The sequence below is a fragment of the Oenanthe melanoleuca genome, chromosome 1A (genome assembly GCF_029582105.1).
Source record: "Oenanthe melanoleuca isolate GR-GAL-2019-014 chromosome 1A, OMel1.0, whole genome shotgun sequence".
NCBI lineage: Eukaryota > Metazoa > Chordata > Aves > Passeriformes > Muscicapidae > Oenanthe > Oenanthe melanoleuca.
This window is the reverse complement of record NC_079334.1, coordinates 45,568,267-45,589,773: the sequence shown is the minus strand read 5'-3', so window position 1 is coordinate 45,589,773 and position 21,507 is coordinate 45,568,267. Positions and strand designations below refer to the sequence as shown.

The following is a 21,507-nucleotide window of genomic DNA, read 5'->3' as shown; positions in this document are numbered from 1 at the left end:
AAATTTAAAAAAATAAAAAAAAAAAATTCATGAGTGCTGAGACTTTTAGATAAGTTGCTATGTGGGAATCATATGGCAGACTTGTAGATAGCTAACCTAGAGGCTAATACTTGTTGAATTATGTAGCACCCACCTATTTGAGTAATAAGCCACAAAACCTGAGAGCATGTCCAAAATTAATAATTTAGTTGCCCAGAATTGTGGGACTTGGATGGATCAAAATTTAGTGGACAAGACATATAATGTTTTCTCTTACGAAAATTATTAGATATTCTCTAAGGTTTTCAAAATTTTTTAAAGCAGTTTTTACAAGGTTCTGTGCAAATGATTACTCTATCTCCTTAATTCACAAAGAGACTGAAACCAAAAAGGAGAGTTCCCCATACTTGTCAAGATATTTTTGAACAACAAACAAATTAGCTTCTGTGCAAGGCTTTCTCAAAAAGAAATATTGTTATTTATGTTAACTTTCCAATCTAAACAAATGTCAGATCAAATAAGGTATACTGTCAGAAAAGAAAAAACAAGCCATATGTGATGGTTCAAAACCAGGCAAAACCCCCCAGATAGCTGCAGCACCATTTTCCATCACCTGAGAGCCACAGGTTGTCTTATAAAGAGAGTCACATGATAAGGCAGTAATGACTGCCATCATTCACTGGCATGGTTAGAAACCAGCCCTTTACTCAGCAGTTGTCATTCAAATTAAATGGAAGGAACAGCTAAATGTTCTTTTGTGTAGAGACAGCTGAAACAAGGCCCTGAGTGGGAGCAGCATGCACATGCCCATGAAGATCTCCAGTTAGAGCTTACAAAGCAATGTATGGCAGGATGTATGAGACATCTAAATGTCTCCCTGAACAGGGAAGCTCAAAACATCAGTCTCCATGAAACACTCTTTTTATAGGGAACTCTCAAGTTCTGCAAAGAGGAAAATCAGTGTTAATTTAGTAATGACTATAATGAGGTCAAAGAATACCTAAATAATTTTTTATTAACAGGCCAAGTAGAAAGTTGCATAAACTATTAATAATAAAACATCAAAAAGCTGTGATTATCACAGTTAGTATAACTGAAAATATTTTTATGTTTGATAATATTCACAGTCAAAAGACAGAGATGGTCAACATATGGCTAAATATAACTGGACATATTTTTCTATCTGTAGACTGACAGACAAAAGAAAAATCCCTAGAGGATGAACTCAAGCTTCAAGACAGCTTAAGTATAGAGTTTGATGTGTGCAAAAGACACAGGAGGTCAAGTAATCCCCTTATGGTTAGAGAATATATAGTAAAAATTCTATTTGCTTGTAAAGTCTCTTTATTTCACAGGTCTTTCAGATAAAGTATTATGATTAAGCGACACATGGCCTTTAGTGGGATGCAATGGTTTCTGGAGTGGTATCTACTACTAGAAACCTGATAGGAGAAAAAAAGACAGAAATAAAGCAAAAGATCTGAAACAAAAACTCAACAAAAAGAGCTTATTTGCTAAGTCTCTCATTTTGGGGTGGAAGAGAACTTCCACACTTATCCTAAGACTTTTTTCCCAGTGAACTTAATCGAAAAACCTGCCTCTCTTTAATTTGGACTCCTCTTTTTAACAGGAAGATGAAAAACACATTCTTTTTTAATTCCTTTATGCTACCAGCAGGGTTTCTGGGGAGCTGCTAATATGTAATGGGAAAGCACACACAATACATTCTGTGTCCAAAAAACCCTCTGATGCTGGTCCCCACACTTAGTCACTCATTGCCACCTAAGGCAAGACTCTTAGGAAGTTAATACAAGTTTAAGTAGTTCTAGGATGTTTGATTTAAAATAGGAATAACCACAGCAAATACAGTTTCTGTGAAAAGCAAACAAGTATTTACAGCTCAGCAAAGGAACAACACAAACACAACATCGAGCAGTTTCTTGATGTTATTTTCAACTTCATTTAACAGAAATAAAACAGGCTGACAAACGTGGAAATTCTGAAAGGCAAATTAAACTACCAGAAATTACATCTCCAACCTGTGACAAACAAGTAGCATCAGGTTTTAAGACAGAAAAACTATTACTGGCTCAAGATGCTGGAGAGGTGATATTTTCCCAAATTTTGCCTTAAGAGGAACATGGATTTTGGCTGCTTGCAGTATTTCAGATGAACCATAAAATAGAATTCCTGAACATTTGTGCTTACAGATCACATTGCACTTCACAGCTGTTGTGTTTTACCCCAGCAGAGGGTGCATTTAAGCGAGTGTAAAAAACCAATTTTCTTTTAAACATAGTTTAAAGTGCTTAGGGGTCTTTTTGAATGACATGTAATGCATACATATATTATATTTAAATATGTTAAATAATTCATAGCAAGTAATTATTGGGTCTACCTGCGATGTTTGTCTCATTTTCTTCTAGTTCCTCTTGTGCCACAATGAACAGCAAAATGCTGCAACTAGCTGGTGAAGTCTGAGGAGCAGACCTAAATTTCACAACACTATGATAAATATGAGATCAGTAAATCTGTGTAAAGGAATTGCTATTATGATTACTTTTTAAAAAGCAAATTTTTGTTTCATCTTCTACATTAAAAGAATGCTGAAGTTGCAAAAGCAAAGCATTTAAAAAACAGAACATGCCTGAAGTAAAGCTGTTCATGTGGCATTATTTCATCCTCCTCTGCATGACCTTTCTTCCATTCTTTGTTATTATGTACCACAGTGTTTGTTTCCCCAGGACCTACATTTCATCACTGCATTATATAGACTAAGATTTGAAAATTAACTGGTTTTTTAAATACTCTTATTTAGTATTGCTTAGTGCAGACACTGTTGTTTCTGTCCTGCATTCCCTTTGCTGCTGAAACTGGAAGGAATATGGCCTGGCTATGCACACTTTGGGAACTGGAGGAACTTTTTAGGGAAGCAGAATGCCATTTCAAAGAAATGTACTTCTGCAACAAATAACTCTTCACCATGTTCCATAAAATGATAAAAATATGAACAAATTTCCATTCATTGCAAATTCTTCCCTTTCTAGAGTCTCATACACATCTACCATTATGGTAGCTAGATGTAAATAAATACAAATCTTCCTTAAAAGTTCATGCATATTCTCTGCTGCATATAGCCTTCAATGAAGTATCATGATGTAACCTACTTTCATAAACATTTTACTCTTCGGCCAATGGAAATCAAAATTCAGAAAAGAAATAATTCACAATTATCTTCCTACTAATTCTCATTTCTCCTAAGTAAAAAAAAAAAAAAATCCAAAAAAAAAAAAAAACAAAAACAAAAAACCCTAACAAAAAAAAAACAAAAATACACATTTTAATGATTAAATGTCAGAGTAAAAAAAGTCAGCAGTCACTCTTTATAAAACACAAACTAAACTGTATTTGATGGAGTGGGGATCCCTACCAAATTGCACATGATGCAACTTTCAAAGAAAACTCCCAAGTAACATGTGGCAAGTAGTTTTACACCCATAACAGCAACTGGACATGGAATGAATGCACAAAGAAATTATTATGGGTGGAAGCAAAACAACAACAAAACTAGGTAATGCTGTAAGCAATGGAACTTTATGAATTACAGCATGGACATTGTTAATGCTGCAGTCTTTTTCCTCAGTGTATCCATTATTTTGTATATTTTTGTTAAATAGTCCATTCATTTTCATGGATATTAGTGTCTTTGAGGTCTCTCCTTCTTCATCAAATTTGTATGAAGTTGTTCAACAGCTTCAAGAATTATTGTAGGGGGACATACAGTATGACTGCATCAACTTAAAAAACTTCTATTTCCTTATGAAAGTACCATAAAAATAGCAAATCTAGTTTATGTTAGCCTAGGAAATAGACAATACCACAGCAGAGCACTTCCTGCAAGGAAGGCCAAGGCAGTAAAACACAGGAATACAGTGTTCATGTCTAGCACTAAGAATTCTCAAGCTGGTAGACTGTCATAATGCAATAAAGGAGAGCAGATGAAAACATGCCCAGTACTACACCAAATATTAAAAATAAGGTTAAACAATTACAATTACTAAATAGCAAACTTAAAGAAAAAGGAAACACCATATTTTAATATACTGTAATTAGCTGTTGTTAGCAACTTCTGGTTAATTCTGCTTGAAAAGCTTAACAGGTCTTAACATAACGAAGAGCTTGCTTGATTTCAAACTATGGCTTGGTATTGGTTTAGCAACAGAACATGACAGACCAAATTAATTTAAGTGTAATACTTCAAAAAAGCATTTTATCAAGGATTAATATAGCACAATACTTCCAAGTGTTTTGAGCATATGGTCATCAGCTTAGGTGTGGTTAACTCCCTTTTTAGCAATTCAGTTATGCTTTGAATACTCCAGTGCACTTATCTCACCTCTTATTTATTCACTGGAAGAAAGGCTGCTTTCTTATGAATAGAATAGAATAGAATAGAATAGAATAGAATAGAATAGAATAGAATAGAATAGAATAGAATAGAATAGAATAGAATAGAATAGAATAGAATAATAATATTAACAGAATTTATTTTCACTTTGTTTCATTCATTTTGTTGTTTAGTATGAAATCAAGATTGAGCCACCACTGCTGTGGAGGAGCTGCCACCCTGAAACACCTTACAGAGCATTACTGCTGAAAGTATCCCAAGCATGGGGCTTGCAAGGGTGATCAGCACTCCTTCATTAATTTGGTTCATCTCGTTCCACATTCAGGCAGTCTCATGCATGAAGTATTTTTTTTTTTTCCTCCTTAAGTCAGTACCTATGGTAAACAAGTAGGAGAAGCTGCATCTCCATTTGATACTCTTGTTGATAAAACTACTGAGGAAATCATTCATGCTGGACTAATGTAATGTATAAGTTAGTTATGTATCCTGACTTTCTCTTTTATTGTACTAGACATGAAATTCATATCCACCTTATTTGGTTAATGAATGGGTTTCTCCAGATATAAAATTACAAATACACAAATTTACACAATCCTCAATGGCATCACAAAAGGGATGTACAGCTTTGCTAATTTAATTCTAAAGTCACTGAACACAAATTATGGTTTACACTTTACTAAGGAGAATGGTTTCATATCCAAAATATTGTAGTAGAATTAAATTGTATGAGAAGCAGCACAACATCGTCATAAAAGCTAGAAAATACAATAATAAAAAGGAATAGTGAAACCATGAATTAAATTTCACAGTTGCTACACATATTTGAGTAAGTAAACACAGTTTTCACAAAAGATTTTACAACTGGAAATCAGGAGAAAAAAAGGAGGTGGAAGGAAGAAAAACAAACAAAAAACAACCTACAGAAATCTCTAGCATTCAATTCAAAGAGTTTCATATTTTTTTACATGCTCAGTTACAGATACAAATTTGCAATGAGATCACATTCATCAAACTGTCTAGTTAATGTAACAATATTGCATCTCACTGATGAATCTGTCACCAATTAGAAGCTATAAAAATTCATTAAATATATACTAATCACAGGTAGCACCATCACATGACCTTTGGATGCATTTCATGTACCACAACATGACAACACTGCACTCCCCTATCCCTGGTACCATCTTGAGGACTTACAGTGTTGGTTTTCAAAGACAGAATCAAAAGGCAACAATAGAAAGAAAAAGGAAAAAAGTAAGAAAGAAACAGTAAGAATAAAGGAAATAGCTAAAACAGAAATACTGAGATAAATATGCAACATCTGCCTGAGGCAGACAGGAATTCAATACATAGGCATATATGTTCAAAAAACAAATAAAGTGCTGAACTATGTGACCACATTTGCACCTTGATATCCTGGTGACTACCCAAAGTAGGCAAGCTTTGCTTTCATGCTTATGGCCTCCTAAGGGGCTCCTCAATGGTATTACAACTCACTAATCCATAATTGCCTTGTATTTGTTTTATCTGTGTTATATTATTATAGACTGTATTATGTGAATAAGATGAAATAAAGACACAGAAGAATATTAATAATTTGTGACATCATTGCATGCTGTTCTTCAACTGTTACACTTTAATTACTATATATATTTATATCTATATTTCAAATAAAATGGAAAGGAATGAAGTCTAACCATCAGCATCACTAACAATGTGATAGAACACAAAGTTGAGTTTTACTTATGGTCTTTACAGAACTTCATAAGATGGCTTTCTGATCTAATTCACAAATGACTGAAGACATGTATTACACACCAATTCACCAGAGTTCTTCCAGGATATTGTCTTTCTTCCTTCCATTCTGACATCATTAACAAGTTCCATCTTGTCTTTTGTGGAACCTGAACCTCTCCTGTACTGTGTCCCTGTCCTGAATGACATCTTTTCTATTAGATGGCTAATAGCTATTCACCTTTCTCTGCTCATATATACATATGATTCTTTTTATACTCCAGAATTATTAATTTCCATGTGAATTTTCTCCTCACTCCTACTTCTTCCCCTGTTCCTTGGGATTAGAACCAATACAGAAAGATCAAGAGAGTTGGGAGACTATATCTAGTGGTTCAGCATCACAATCTAGCATCATAAAAAATTATTTTAACTTTTAATTGTCAATAATTATGACTCACCCCAATTACCATCACTGGAATCGTCATTCCATACACAAATAGCTTCTTACAGAGATGATAAACTTCAGTTCATTTTTCTTACAACACTATCTTACCTACTTATTAATCAAAACCAACCTAATGTTATCACATCAAATATAGATTACTCAGTCCACCCTAGAAAGCTATCATTAATCTGGCTGATTTACAGTGGAAAAATTACTGAAAAATTTGGATGGCAATAAAATGTAAACCTTTTCCCATCCCTGGAAGTGTTCAAGGCCAGGCAGGATGGGGATTGAAGCAATCTGGTCTAGTGGAAGGTGTCCCTGCCCATGGAAGGGAAGTTGTAACTGGATGATTTTTTATGTCCCTTCTACTCCAAACTATTCTATGACTTTGTGATTTTATATCAATTTAACAAAACCAACCTCAGCTAAAATAAGTTATTTTATAAGGATCAAACATCAGACTAGCTGCATCTGTTCTGCAGACACTTCTGCTACACTTGGGTTGTTTTGGGGTTTTCTTTTGAGGGAGGATGCTGCTTTTTGTTTGATGGCTTGATTTCTAAAAGGAAGAATAGTATGAGCACCCATGTGAAATCATACTTTTAGATTAATCCCATCTTGTTATCACACTGCAATTCCAGTTAAGCAGAATAAACAAATGCTTTGAACTTTAACACATTATTAAAAATGAATCCATTTTTAAAAAATTTTAGTAGTAAATTTCTTCTTAAATACCAGCATACATTCCCTCCTTGGGAAGCTGTACAGAGCAATGAGGTCACCCCTCAGCCTCCTTCTCTCCAAACCTGATGGACCCCAAGTCCTTGGCCACTCCTCATGGGGCATTTCCAACAGCCTGTTCACCAGTTCTGTTGCCCTCCCCTCGATGCTTTCACACAAACCACATCCTCTTAAACTGCACACAGTATTCCAGAGCGTTCCCTACTCTGCCACTAATGAGCTCTTTACCCTTACATCTAAAGCACCTACCAAACTACAACAGAAATTATTCCAAAATTACATACTTCTATTATTTTTCATCCAAAATGGACTCTGAATTTCAAGTACATATGACATCAAGCTATTTACTGATAACAGTAAATAACTTAATATATGGGCAAAAAAATGCAAACAGCAATGAATGAATTCTGCTTTAACAAGAATGCCCTGGAAGAGATGACTACTGATATGTACAGCTCTAAAAGATGCTAAGTATATATCACAATTTACCTTAATTGTTAATGAATTTTTTATTACTTGACTTGCTAATCTGGTGAAAAATGTTGCACTTATAGAGAAAGGAATGAAATCTCAGAAATGCTGCCTTGTATTTCACACAATTTCATCTGACCTTGAACAATGCTGGTGCAAAGAACCCAGACAAATTAGATTTTACATTTACAAGAATTCCACAGCGTGAACATCTAAGAGTGTGAATGTCTCCTGACAATTTTTCCAGGTTGTTCTCAGAAACAGGTAAGAATTTCCTTGCTAAAACATCAATTGGCTCCCAATGGGAGTTACTTTAGGTAGGCCTGAGGAATAGGAAGCTTCAGAATTATGGCCTTTCCGTCACAGTACAGCAGCTCAAGAGAAAGGACAAGAGCAAGGGATTAAGGAAGCTTAGATATTGTTCACAATTCAAATTAATCTTTGAGTAGATGATGGGTTATAAGTGACAGATGAATAAGGGAGCAGAATTTTCAAGTAAATGTTGCTTCTGTCCCACAGCAGGGAAGATTTGCTTAGCTGAAATGCAGTTTCCTCAGTGCCTGACTGATGCAAGGACGAACAACAAGGCATAAATTTAAGCTAAAAAGCTTACCTTTGTTAATAAAAGTTAAAGAAGAAATATAATTTTGTTTTTTTACTTTTTAAGCAGGAAGATGGCAAGTCAAAAGAGCAAACCAAGCATGTAAAACTTACAGTAGAAAAACAGCAACAAATACCAGTGCTTGAGCACTGGTAGAAGTCTGTCAGTCATTTGAAAAGCCCCTTCCATCAATGGTAAGAAATCAGACAGACATGCTCAAAGATTGCTCACCTAAATTGGACAAGAGTAATATAATATATTTAGAAAAAGCCTAAGTAAACATGAAGCATCCTATATGTAATTATCCTTTATACAATTAATTATAAATTTTTAAAAAATTCATAGATATTAAGTTAGTCAATCAGGAACAAACTTTATCCTTTTCTCTGGAAGTGTGCATAAATATCCTTGACACAGTGAATGAAAAAAAACACTCAAAACCCCACACATATTAAACAACAACCCAAATCAGTTAAGACTAACCATACCTATTTAAAAATGCAGAAACCCAAAGTGTGAACAGTGTAAGCAATAGTGTCGATTGTATTTAGACAGCCTTTCGTCATATCATGTGTTGGTGTGTCAAATCAAAAATCTGTTTTAATAAGTATAATTACTTAAATAAATGAAGATGGTCAGGACTGACTTCTTAAGCTAGTTGATTAGGTAGAGTAGGATAGCAGTATTTTTAAATTTTTTTACAACGAGGTTGAAAATATTTTAATAAATGCCTTTATGTTACGGGATTTTGTATTCCTGAGATGTAAATAAAACAGTAAGTCTGTAAAGCTCAGAGAATAACTACATGAGCCATTTTACAAGGAGGATATACTTTTTCTTCTTTTCTATGAATGCATAAAGCTCTCCTTCAAGCTCTTACTAAATCTATTGATCTGTGAAACACAGTGCACTCCAGGGAGGCAATTCACTTGACGTTATATATCAAATGATGAGATGAATAATGATCATACCATTTGGTAATTAAACATCTTACAAACCCTCTAACTGACTGAACGTCAGAAAGGTCAAATGAGATCAAACCTATTTTTTTTGCTGTTTTTAATTTTTTTTGTATTTACAACACAGAAGTTATATTTAACAGCAACTATCATGTTACACAGCAAAACCGAATTATTGAACATGTTTTTAATTCCTATTAGGCAGTTTGAATACATAAGAGAAGTATTTCTTTCATCTCATGTTCCTATTATAATCTTCATTTTTAATCTTGCAGAGAAGTAGCCACTCACCAGTATAGTGCAAATAACTAGCAAAGTTATTAGATTAAGGGGAAATGAACAGCACATCAAATCTAAAATATATAAAAGCACTAAGTAATTAAAAAACCTCCTTGATAACTTCCTGTGAAGTTATAGGAAATTGACAATTTTAAGATACCAAGTCCATTTCAACAGTTTGAAGACACTAACAGTGCTTGTCAACTTACACATTAATTTGGACATTTTATCTATTATTATATGGTAATAATTTAAATGTCTGACACTAGAAATAAATCCAAAATATTTAATAAAGAATTAAAACAGTAATTTCATATACAAATAATACACATTTTGTATTTTGCCTGTAAATTTTTAAGTTGCAAAGATCATAAAAAGATGCTCAGCAAAGATGGTTTTTACTACAGACTAACAAGTGAAAATCACTTGCCTCAATAGCTAATGCCTTTGTGAAACAATTTTTAGAAAAGACAGTATCTATTCACATACATTTTCAGCATAGCCTTATGTGTTACCATAAACCAAGACTTTCATTGTGGACAGAATAAATCCCTCCATCTTCATGTAAACTATCACCAGCCTTCATAGCCCAAATCACATCCCAAATATCAAGGAATGTTTTACGAGTTTCCTTGAATTACTTCCTAGAAAACCAAGAAATGCTTATTAACTTAAGAAAGCATTGAACATCTTTCCCAAAAACAAACTGGGACAGATCCAGTCAACTCTCACAAGTACACAATTGCACAAACACGCAATAAATACGTGAAACAACTAAACACACCCAGTAACACAGAGGAGCAATCTAGACACTCTCAACAGCCAACCTCAGCCTACTGAGGTCAGTAGCTCAGGGTTGTTCCAGATGCTTCTTCCAGAGCTAATCTGGAAAGAGAGGACTCTGGGGCAGAAGATGAAAGAGGATTTTTACAGGACACCTAAAGAAGTAATGCATCAGGTGAATTTGGCCACTAAAGGACAGTTTTAGTGGAAAGTACCACATCCAGGCAGCAGACTGGCTACTACTATGGGACCTGAGAGGATGTGGGAACCTTCATAATATCAACTGCCAGTCACTCACTGCTTTGTCTTTGTCTTCAGCCTGGGGACAGAGGTCAAGTTGGCATTAAGTATTGGACAGGGTATTCGAGTACATAACACAATAACTTAAAAACTATCCTATCAAATACATTAAATCCATCCAATATATAGCTTTTTCAGGCCTAATAAATAAAAATTAAAATACCTTTAATGTAAAAATAAAATAATATAAATGACAATTCTTCTTCAGATCTCGGTTTCTAATAACGCCCAAATGTAAAATATTCAGAGAATCTTCTAGAGACAGAGAAATAGCAAATGCTCCTTTTTCTAAGAGGTCAGCATGCAAAAATTCAAGGGTAAAAAGTCACTTTACTGTAAGTAACTGGACTATTCCATTATACTTTAAGGAGAAGTAAATAACTGTGGGACTTGCACGATAGAACAACTTCCCTTAGAAAAACAAATAAGCAGGTGCTCAGATCAAATTTTAGGGGAATATTACACATAAGAATTAAGCACTGACCTGGGAAAATATATTCTGTGGAGGCTCAAGGGCTGCAACATATGCTCACTTAGCAAACAGCTGCAGCAGTTATGGCTGCTCCTTCCCTCTCCTTCCTTTCCCTCCTGTTTGTTACCTTCCCCCTGCCAGAGCTGCCTGTTGCCACTCAAGGGCTGGCAAAATGACCACTCAAAGTGACCATATGTGTAACTTTAATGCAGACCAAGGAGCATGGTTTAAACTGCTATGGATTCTCTATGGCATCAGCTGGGCATCCTTTCCACATTAATTTAGTTTCCTTTGTGACAGGCTGAAGAAGAGAAACAAGAAAGAATGCAAACACAAGTTCTGGTAGAGGGGCAATAGAGAATTTTGGAGAGAGGGAAAAGGTATCTAGAACTGAAGTTCATTAAATAAGTGTGTGCTTTAGTTAAAAGGATTATCAATAATGCTGAGTCTAATACTTCTATAGAGAAGACAAAAAATTTACAACGGAAATTCTTATGTTCCACTTTCTTTATAATATTACTGCTCAAAAAAGCAAGCATAAAATGATTCTGTCATAAGAGAAAACTTTAAATATTTTTCCACTCATTCAGTAATTCAGTTCAACATTTCAGCCTTATTTTTAAAAATAAAATAAATAATAATGCTGTCATTCATTTAGTCCACTTAACCAGCAGAGAGAGAAACTGGCCTGAGGCAAAATTTCAGCATAGAAGTTTGTTTTGTTGGGTTGGGGAATTTGTTGGGTTTTTGTTTGTTGTTTTGGGGTTTTTTTTTTTATTTGTGTGTTTTTAAGAAGGAATCTTGGCAATAAAAATTCCATTTAAGAAGGTGAGGGATGATGATGCAAAGATTACAAACCCCTGAATTCATCTTTTTTTTTTAAACAAGTAGCAACCAACAAATTTGAGAAAAAAATACATCAACCTAAAGCTAAAAGCCTTTGACTGGACTGAGTAGAAATTTTGTATAAAATACAGTTCTAATTCTTTATTAAGTGATAAAAAAGAGAACTGGATTTACATCATCATTGATGCACCATGACAATGTATCTTAGAGCAAAGAGAAAACTAAGTAAAAAATGAATGACAAATGGCCACGTGAGTAAATTTTTATCTTGGAAAGAAGAAAGCTAAATATTCAGCAACTTGATGGTAGCATGCAGATTATAAATACTAGTTTCAAATTAGCTGCAAAACACTTAAGACATGAGGTCACATGTCTTTGTCATAGCACAGTATCCATCTGCTCTAATTTGAAGTGTTTACTAAATAGCTTCACCCAAATAACAGATCATATTACGCTGCAAACTCAATTACAGACAGGAACTATTTATCTCTGTTATCTCAACAAATCTAAAACAATATTTAATTTAGTTTTTCCCTCAAGTTTAAAAACATTGAGTTAAAATTACGGTACATTTCCCATTAGTGCTGTTATCTATAAAAATTTACTTAAACAAAGTATCTGGATTAATTCTAGAATTAAATTTCAATAATTTACATACTGAGGTACTATGTCCCACACCTTATTCTTGAGAAGTGACATATATCGTGCAAACTATACCAAGCAGTTTTAACTTTGAAGACTTTAATTACATGCCTGGTAGTTTTGTTTGGTTTTTTTGGTTTTTTTTTTTACAAAACCTTCACTGGATCTGTCATAATTAAATGAATTTATATATAGGTACTCAAATCTATATGCTTATGTTTGGATGTAGGACCAGAACGACCACATGAATCAAAACATAACCTGTTTTGCTTCCCTAGACAACTCAAGCTCAGGGGGAAAAAAAAAACAAAGTTTCTTCAAAAAATTTAATTGTGAACAACTGAATTTACCAAATTAAAAATAAATAAATAAACAAAATATTACCTCCTTCTTTCCTAGATCCCATAATGCATTTTCCAGAGAAGACAAGAAATCACTCCCCAAGACAGTTAATAAACACCACTTACAAACACAAAACTCATTTAAAATCAGCTTTTTAGGGAGGCTAACTCTCAAAGCAATCAAATAAACATCTATTCCATTTTCAAGATCTCATTTATTTTCAGGAATTACATGTGATGCTATTTCTTCCATATGTAGCTGTTTGTACTGAATTGCTTTCTTCATCACCTGCATTCATTTATTTTTTAATAATTAGTTAAAATAGCTAGTTCATAACATTTATCATAGAACAATTTCTGGATTAGATAACTTCAAAAGCATGCCAAAAATACAGATTATTTTTTTAGTGTGTTGCTGAAGAACATAGGAAATAATAACATGAAAACCAGAATTGCTTCAGATACAGTCAAATAAGAGACCATGCTGAGAAAAACAGCAATAATAAGTTGTTTCTGAGCAATATGGGAAACCACATTTGATTTTCTCAAGTTTTAAAGAAATCCTAAATAAACTAATGCTGAGGCTTCTTTTTCTCTTGATAAAACCAGCTTTTATTCTGTCTAAATCAATCTATGTTGGAGTACTCACAGGCTTCAGCATTTTTTCCCAAAGATTGTGCTAACGGCATAATGGCTTTACAATTCAAGTAGAAAAACCTATGAGAGAGAGAAAAGGCTACATAACACAGAAATGAGTTGGGATTCTTTGTCTTGGACTTCCCATCACAGAAAAAAACCTATGCATATAATTCTATTATTCTATAATTCTATGCATATAATTAAGAGAAAGTAAATGAATTGTTTCTGCACTCTCCAAATTTCCAAGAACTTCAGATATGGAAAATGAAAGGCTTAAAAGTGGGATTTTTGGAAGGCTTGTGACTTGTTCTATTTTGTCCCAAAGAAAAGAAAAGCTGCCAATGACCCTTTTATCCTACTGAACTAACAGAAAGAGTACCATAGGGTAACTGTTGAAGTTTTAAGTCTGGAACTGCTTTGAGAGCATTAAGAGTTTGGCCACATACTGTCATCAGCATGGCAACAAGAGAAAAAAGACCTGGGGCCAGTGCTCTGCCTTATAAGCACAATAGAGCAATTTTTGCTCTTAGAAATACAAACAGGATTGGGAAAAAAAGAGTATCAGTCACGTTTGTTAGGTTTATTCACAGTCATACTGAAAATATGATTTTGACCAAAACCATCCCTGCCACTACATACACCAACAGAACTAGCTGTGTATCCTGGCTAACATTAAACCTGGAAATACATCCTTACTATGTTTTTCTAGTCTTTCAACTCATTTCTGTTGGTCATTTTCAAATAGCTCATACATAATTTATTTTTTACCCAATATTCATGAAATCTCACTTAGCATCCCATCCAAATGTACAAATAGCACAATCTTTTGCAATCAATTTCGTAACCTTAAAAAATGAAATAAAATTGATTCATCCCTCTCCACCCAAAAAAGAGCAGATTTTCTTTAAACATAAAGAAAACAGAAAAATTAGTCTTGGATATTTAAATGACTGTGTTTTCAAGTGGTAAACCAAGGCTGCATCTGCCAACTTTCTTGATTTTTTTAACCTCTTTTGTATTTATTTCCTTTATTAAACCTAAGTTTGACATAATTTATTATACTAAACTAAAATACAGGTGTGCCTTGCTTTCTTGAAGAACTGGTCCAAATAGTAAGGAGTCCACTAGTGTGACTAAGAAGACCAATACTGATTTTTATCCAATTAAAAAAATTAGAGTAATCTGTCATCTATTGTGTCTTTAGTTAGATAGTACTATTGTCTTATTTCTGAAAATAGCACAGACATACTACAATGCTTATCTACAGAAATTCTTTATAAAATAACAATGTTGTGAAGAATATTCGGGACTTGTTGACTATTATTCTGAGCAGTTTGCCATAATAACTTCAGCATCTCATAGTTTTTGTGTATTGTATTGCTACACTTTTAGAAATGTTAAGGCTTTTTTAGCAACTTTATCTGTAATATTCAAAATTATGTCACTTGATGATTATTAAAAACCTATAAAAGTAACAATATATTTTGAATTTCACTGAATTATTTTCTCAAATACTAAACTCACCCTTAGTTAACCTCTATTTCTTTTTTCTAATTAAATTTTAAGAGACTGATTATCCATCATTAGTCTCTTAAAGAATCAGAAGCAGTAAAAAAATAAAATCAGTATATCCATTACTTTTATATTAAAAATAATCCCTCTGTTTGAGAGAAGTAACAATTTGAACACCAATGGAAATTATATTTTCAACAATTATAATTTTAGCAAAAGCCATTAACAGTGTAACAGCAAGGCAGCAGACACCTTTTCCTGGTATATTGTGCATAAAAAGTATTCCCATCTGTTTCAATGCTCTGGCTTTTTCATGGGCTTAAACCTGTCAAATTATTCCATTTGATTTCAGAGAATTCTCATATGGCAATCTATTTTATTTACTTTATCTTCAATAAAATGGTTGAGTGAGCATTAGCAACTATGAGACACAAGTTTCAATCAGTCCTCTGGCAAAGGCGTCAATCTACATTAGACCTACAAGGCTGAGAGCTGCAGCCAGAAAGCTGCAGTGAGACAGGGCAGCAGTGAATGAGTGAGCAAGACCTAATAAAGCAGCAGTGGGGAGAGAGAAAATTCCCTCCAGACACCACCACACACCGCTTATATAATGTGTGTGCCTAGCTCAACACACCAGTAGCTCCTTAATAAAGCTGACAGCTAAAAAGGAGATTCAGACTCCAACTTCATTTTACATGACAACTACAGTAATGGTCCTCTGTTCTCAAGCAGACCACGTTTAGAAACCTGAATTCAGTTCACTTAAAAATTAAGAGTTCTCACCTCTCTCATTCATGTCACATAGGAAAAAGAATCATAAAATTATTAAGATGCACACCATTTTCCCCTCATTTCATACAGTTGAAAAATCCCATCACATTTCAACTAGCTTTTCCTTAAAAATTTCTATGCTAGAAACCACAAAAAAAATCAGTGTATTTAAGCAATAAGTCATTTTTCAAGACAGTGTCATTAATGACTAATTCCAGCAAATGTGGAGCATCACTCCTGGATGTCACAAAAACACCTCCCAAAGCACAAACTTTGTAATAACTGATGCAAGTTCATATTTGATATGGGCTGTAAAAAGCAGATTATTGCAACACTGCTCTTCCCAGCAAATCAGACCATTAAGGCTGTACTTATTGTTTAGCTGAATTGAAAAGTTGGAGAGTTTAAATTCATAGTTTGATGTTATGTATAAGCACAGCAAAAATTTACTGCCTCATATTTCCAGATCACAAATTCAGTTCTATCAATGTAGATAGAACTGACAAAAGTTGACTTCAAAAAGTGACCCCCAATCACCAGTTTATAGCTATTCAAAACCACTCTGGAAAGATAATTCAAAATTCTACAATAAATAGGGTTTTTGTTCTAATACAATTCCATTAAAGTATGTAGCACTGTTTATGTTTCAGATTCTTCCTGTTAGAAACTACATTAAAGATAAACCCCATCAAACTCCATCTAATTTCTTCTTGCAAACCAGATACCATCTTTTTCTTTCAGCACTATGTTGAATATCCTCCTTGAATTCACTTACAGAAGTATTAAAACTCCTTTGCCTTCTGAGCAGACACCTGAAAGGGTTAGACTTCTTTGTGGACAAAGTTAATGCCAACAATTATGCAGCTAGTGGAAAACATAGTATCTTACTCATGTTGGTCATCAACATGGTCACCTGCAATGAGTCCTTTGAAACTCCTGAGAGAATTTCAGTTCAGATGCAAGATACCTATATGATATATTCTTCTGTACTAATCTAACAGTATAATTATGTTTGCCCTCTACAAAATAAACATATACATATAGACTGAATATTTATACAAAATGTATGCATATATGACATGAGCTGTGATGTTTCAAGTTTTGTTTCCTGTAATACCAGGAAGAAACAGGAATGAGCACATCTCCTCCAAACTGACAACAAAAAAGAGCTAGACCAATTTAATAATCATTAATACCAGGATTTATTTAGGTTTTTTTTCCAAAGCCTAAGTAACTCAGAAAACATAAATGTAAATGTATTGCTAACCATCTCAAAACTATCTCTTTAAGCCATAGATCAGAAAATAGAACATGTTTTTCTCCACTTTCACATTTTTCTGAGCTCTCAGCTTTTTAAAACTTACTCCTAAAAAGTCAAGTGCCCTATTGAGAAAACAAAAACCAAACAGATTTTTTTCTCTGTTGATTAAAAATGTATTCATAATTGCAATTTTATTTTTATGCATATCTATCACAACATTTATGATTGAATCTCAGTTTTCAACCAGTGCAAACACATCATATCTTGCCATAAAAGAACCTAATAATTCTTAATACCATAGAGAAGAACAAGCATTCAGAATTTACTACTGTTTCCTCACTGACTGCAAAAACATTCCTTCTCCATTTTCATACATACTGCAAGAAATAGACACCAATGCTAAAAAGGCCAGAAAGATTTTGGCTTCCTTTACAGAAAGCATTCTTATAGAATATGTTTAACTTAAAGTTATGGAAGAAAATAATGGAGGAAGCAGAATAGCAGTTGCTTTCTTTCAAATGCTTTAAGTTTCAGACATACTGGAATTCAATAAAAACTATACTGCCAAAATATTATAGATGCACAAGTCAGTTGGACAAATCATTTTGGACATTATTTGTCCAAACACAATAAACTTCCAGAAAAAAAATCCTCTAAACCTAACAGACTCTTGTGACTAAAATGATTTCAATTACTACAGTTTCTATCAATTTTCCAAAATACTGACACTCTCAAAAAAGTATCTAACATAACTACATACAAGTTACACAATTCAGACAGGTACAAAAACGTGACAGAAATCCAGCCATATTTCCATTGCTACATAGAAAGTAAAGAATCTGATATTCCTTGCTGGTTTTTCTACTGAGGAATGAAAGAAAAAAACCCACTGCTTTGCAAATAAATTTATTACTACCTACTAACACATAGTCATATGAAGGTTTGCACATGATACCAGCAATATCTTCAGCTTCCCTGTATAGTGCTGTATATCCTTTGACTTACAACACTGCTACACCTAATCTTTCTTTTTTGCCTGGCTTCACCATATTCACACTGTAGCCTTCCAGCCAGTGCCTTAACTCCTTGGAAAAAGGGTAAGTTAAATCAAAATAAAGGAATTTTCCTCTCTTATTAACCAGCAAAGACACTCACAGTGAAACACATACCAGAACAGTATTCTTTAGCACTTCTTAGAACTAGGTTAAGAAGGGCTGTGCTTCCTCACAGAGGGTAAAACTTTAAAAAAACTTCTTATAAACAGAGTCAGAACTAATTTCTGTCATCATAATTATCTCCTGTGGAACAGTTTCTTTTTTTTCTTTCCAGAGGCATCAATACATTAAGATGGATATACCAATATTATGGAGTATATAGGTATATCAGAATATCTTATAATTCCTTAGCATTTATTACACATGGCATATTATTTGTATTTCATATTTGGTTATACTTCCTGGTGTATGCAGAAGCAATTTGTCCTGGCTCCTATTATGGCAAATTTGTTGTACCTTTTTGAAATCTGTACCTTAAAAATTTAGTATCAGGTCCAATTTACCATATTTTGAAATTTATATGTTAAAAGATTGCCTAAAAATTTTAAATTTGAAAATATCTGGGAATATTCACAAAAAATTTTATACTCTACAGGAAATTTCAAATATGAACAATTGCATCACTCAACATACAGGTTAATTTTTGGTTGCAATAGCAGTTATGAAAACATCAACAATAAATGTGTTTGCCTTGCTAAGATCTCATCTTACACTAATTCCTTCAGGATCTCCTTTTCCAGATCTGTCTAGGCTAAAAAGACCTGATAGCCACTTGCACACAATTCACTGAAGATAGCTGTGAAGGTCTGGAGCAAAGCAGGGTATTCAGTGCAGCTATTTGTGCCAGTGGCACTACAGCCACAGACAGTGTGGTGTCCCAGGCAGGTTCAGCCTGTAAACACTCAGAGCACTTGAAACAAGGTTTGGACTCATGGTCCTTGACATCATGGAATTCCTGCTTACCAGAGACATAAAGATCATCCCAGTTTCAAGAAACTAGGAATCCAAACTCAGGGATTCTTCACTAATTTTTACGGTGTATTTGCCTTTCAAAATTTTATTTTTTACAAGAAATACAATCTAAAACAAATTTCAAAACAAATTACCTTAATTATCATAATCCTAACATAGCTGATGTAATGAAACTATACAGTGTAAGTTAACTCCAGAGTTTCAGAGACCTTGGTGACAGAACCATGGTTTCACTTATTTTCATGGCAGAAGATGAAAAAGCACGTAGGAAATTCTAAATTAATAAGATATGCTCTGCTATCAAGTCATAATGCTAGTAGTCATACATCTCAATGGATCAGGGAAAGTAACAAGAGCAGCTATTTAAATTTGGGTTGGTAAGCAAGAACAGCAATTCTGGAACAAAGAAAGTTGTAAAAAAAAATCCTCTTTGATTTGTGATGATTGACCTGTACTCACCTGCTTCTTCTAAGCCTCAAAAAGACCTTTTAACTTCAACCTTGAACTGAAGTGATGTCCAAGATCAATTCTAGTACCACCATCCTGATAAAACAAAGAAAAATGTTTACAGCTATTTAGAATCACTTAACAAAACCAACACAGAATCTGGCCTTATCACTCCCTCTAATTTGTGCTCTTAACAAGTAGTAAGCTTAAATATAGTCCACAAAGAAATATTGTTCATCAAGTTTCTTCCTTGCTGTAGAGTGACAGCTAAGGCATCACTCAAATTCTAGTCTTGTATTTTTATTCTATTTTTATTATTATAGTACCCAAGGGCAAACAAAAGGAAGGCCTCCCTGAAGTAGTTTGCTTCAGACAGAGAACTGCACACTACCAGTAAGTTCACAGGGTCATCAGAAGGAAGGGACAGAAGCTGGGAGACAGCATGCCAATAAAATTTAAATCTATATGTATGTTAGGAAGGACAAAAGGACAAGAAAAAAAAAACAGCTTTGAAGCTGAGACTGGAAGACTCAACGAAGAGAGAAGGCTGGACAAGGCAGAAGAAATAAAGAACATGCAGAATACTTAGATACATCTATGCCTGAGCATATCTGTCTTTCCTGACATCAACTGGACAAGATAATCCTCCATCTAAGTAGGATGTAGGAAAATCCTGTAGCATAGTCACAAATGCTCCAAAACAGAGGGGTTGTGTAAACATTGTCTAATGGAGGTGGTCGCATAAATGTCTGAGAATTTTCTAGAATGATGTTACTTTGCAAAGACATTAACTTTGGCAGAGACATGGAAATATTTCCAGGCATTGTTTAATTTACTAATATAGACGTGGACTTGATGCCTGAAACTCTGCTACCTCTGAAGCAGATCCTACCAGGCTCTCGATGGTGCCTCTTGGCAATTCTGTCTTGCTGACAAGGTCAGACAGAAGCAGGCTGAAGAGTAAAATGAATGTAGAATTTTATAAAGCAAAGACAGCTTTCCCACAGTTTAAGAAAGAAAAAAAAAAAATCTGTGTTCCAACCGGCATTATTAATACACACTTTGTTACAAGATGTTTGGACATTTAAAAGAGCTGCAGTTCTAACTTCTTCCTTTGTTTGTAGAGTGTAACAAAACCTGCTGGGAAGGTCGAAGTTCCTGGAAAACTGAAAGCTACCTGGCAGCCTCTGTAGTAGAGCAAGTGAAGAAGGGAGAGCAAAGAATGACAGGCTGGAGGAATAAACACTACATGAAACCCCTGCACAGCAGGACAGCACTGGGAAATGAGAAGGGTATCTTATGAGCTTAATACAAAGCAAAAAAGAGAAGAAAATGTTAAAAACAGGTAAGGATCCTAAGGCAAATATGAGGAGGTGAAGGTGGGTGGCAACTCTTAAAAGTTTTCAGAAAGTAAAATATGTGTCAATAAAACTTTGCTTGATGGTCATGTGGTCACCCTGGATCCACAATGTAAATGTCCAACCAACTGAGCAAAAAGCACTCCTCTCACTGACCTATTTCCCATTAAAAGGCTGCACTTTTGCCTCTAAATAGCTATGCCTCTAACTCTTTGAAATTTCTTGTGCACCTGAATTCTAGACAGAAATACACATTACATTTATTTCTTCAACACTTCATCATGTTGACAGATAATATCTAAGCCTCAAATGTGAATATCCTGTATTTCTCTTTTTACCTATACTTCATTACACCAACATTCTTTCAAATCATCAGTTTTCTTAGCTTGGAGTATATTAAACATCACATATTGCTTCACCTCAGAAATAAAGCCAGGACAATCACAGTTATCATATGTGAAATCTTTATATCAAAACATGACCCA

The 21,507-nt window shown here is 34.1% G+C and overlaps 1 protein-coding gene across 8 annotated transcripts in view; it reads right to left on the bottom strand.

The window, feature by feature from the left end:
• The window catches only part of FOXP2 (forkhead box P2), a 389,384-nt gene that overhangs the window by 253,577 nt on the left and 114,300 nt on the right, over window positions 1-21,507 (bottom strand). For all 8 annotated transcript variants that reach the window (XM_056516333.1, XM_056516331.1, XM_056516334.1 and 5 more), the window contains exon 3: window positions 19,677-19,760. The gene's annotated coding sequence lies outside the window, so the exon portion shown is untranslated. The remainder of the gene's footprint in view (window positions 1-19,676; window positions 19,761-21,507) is intronic.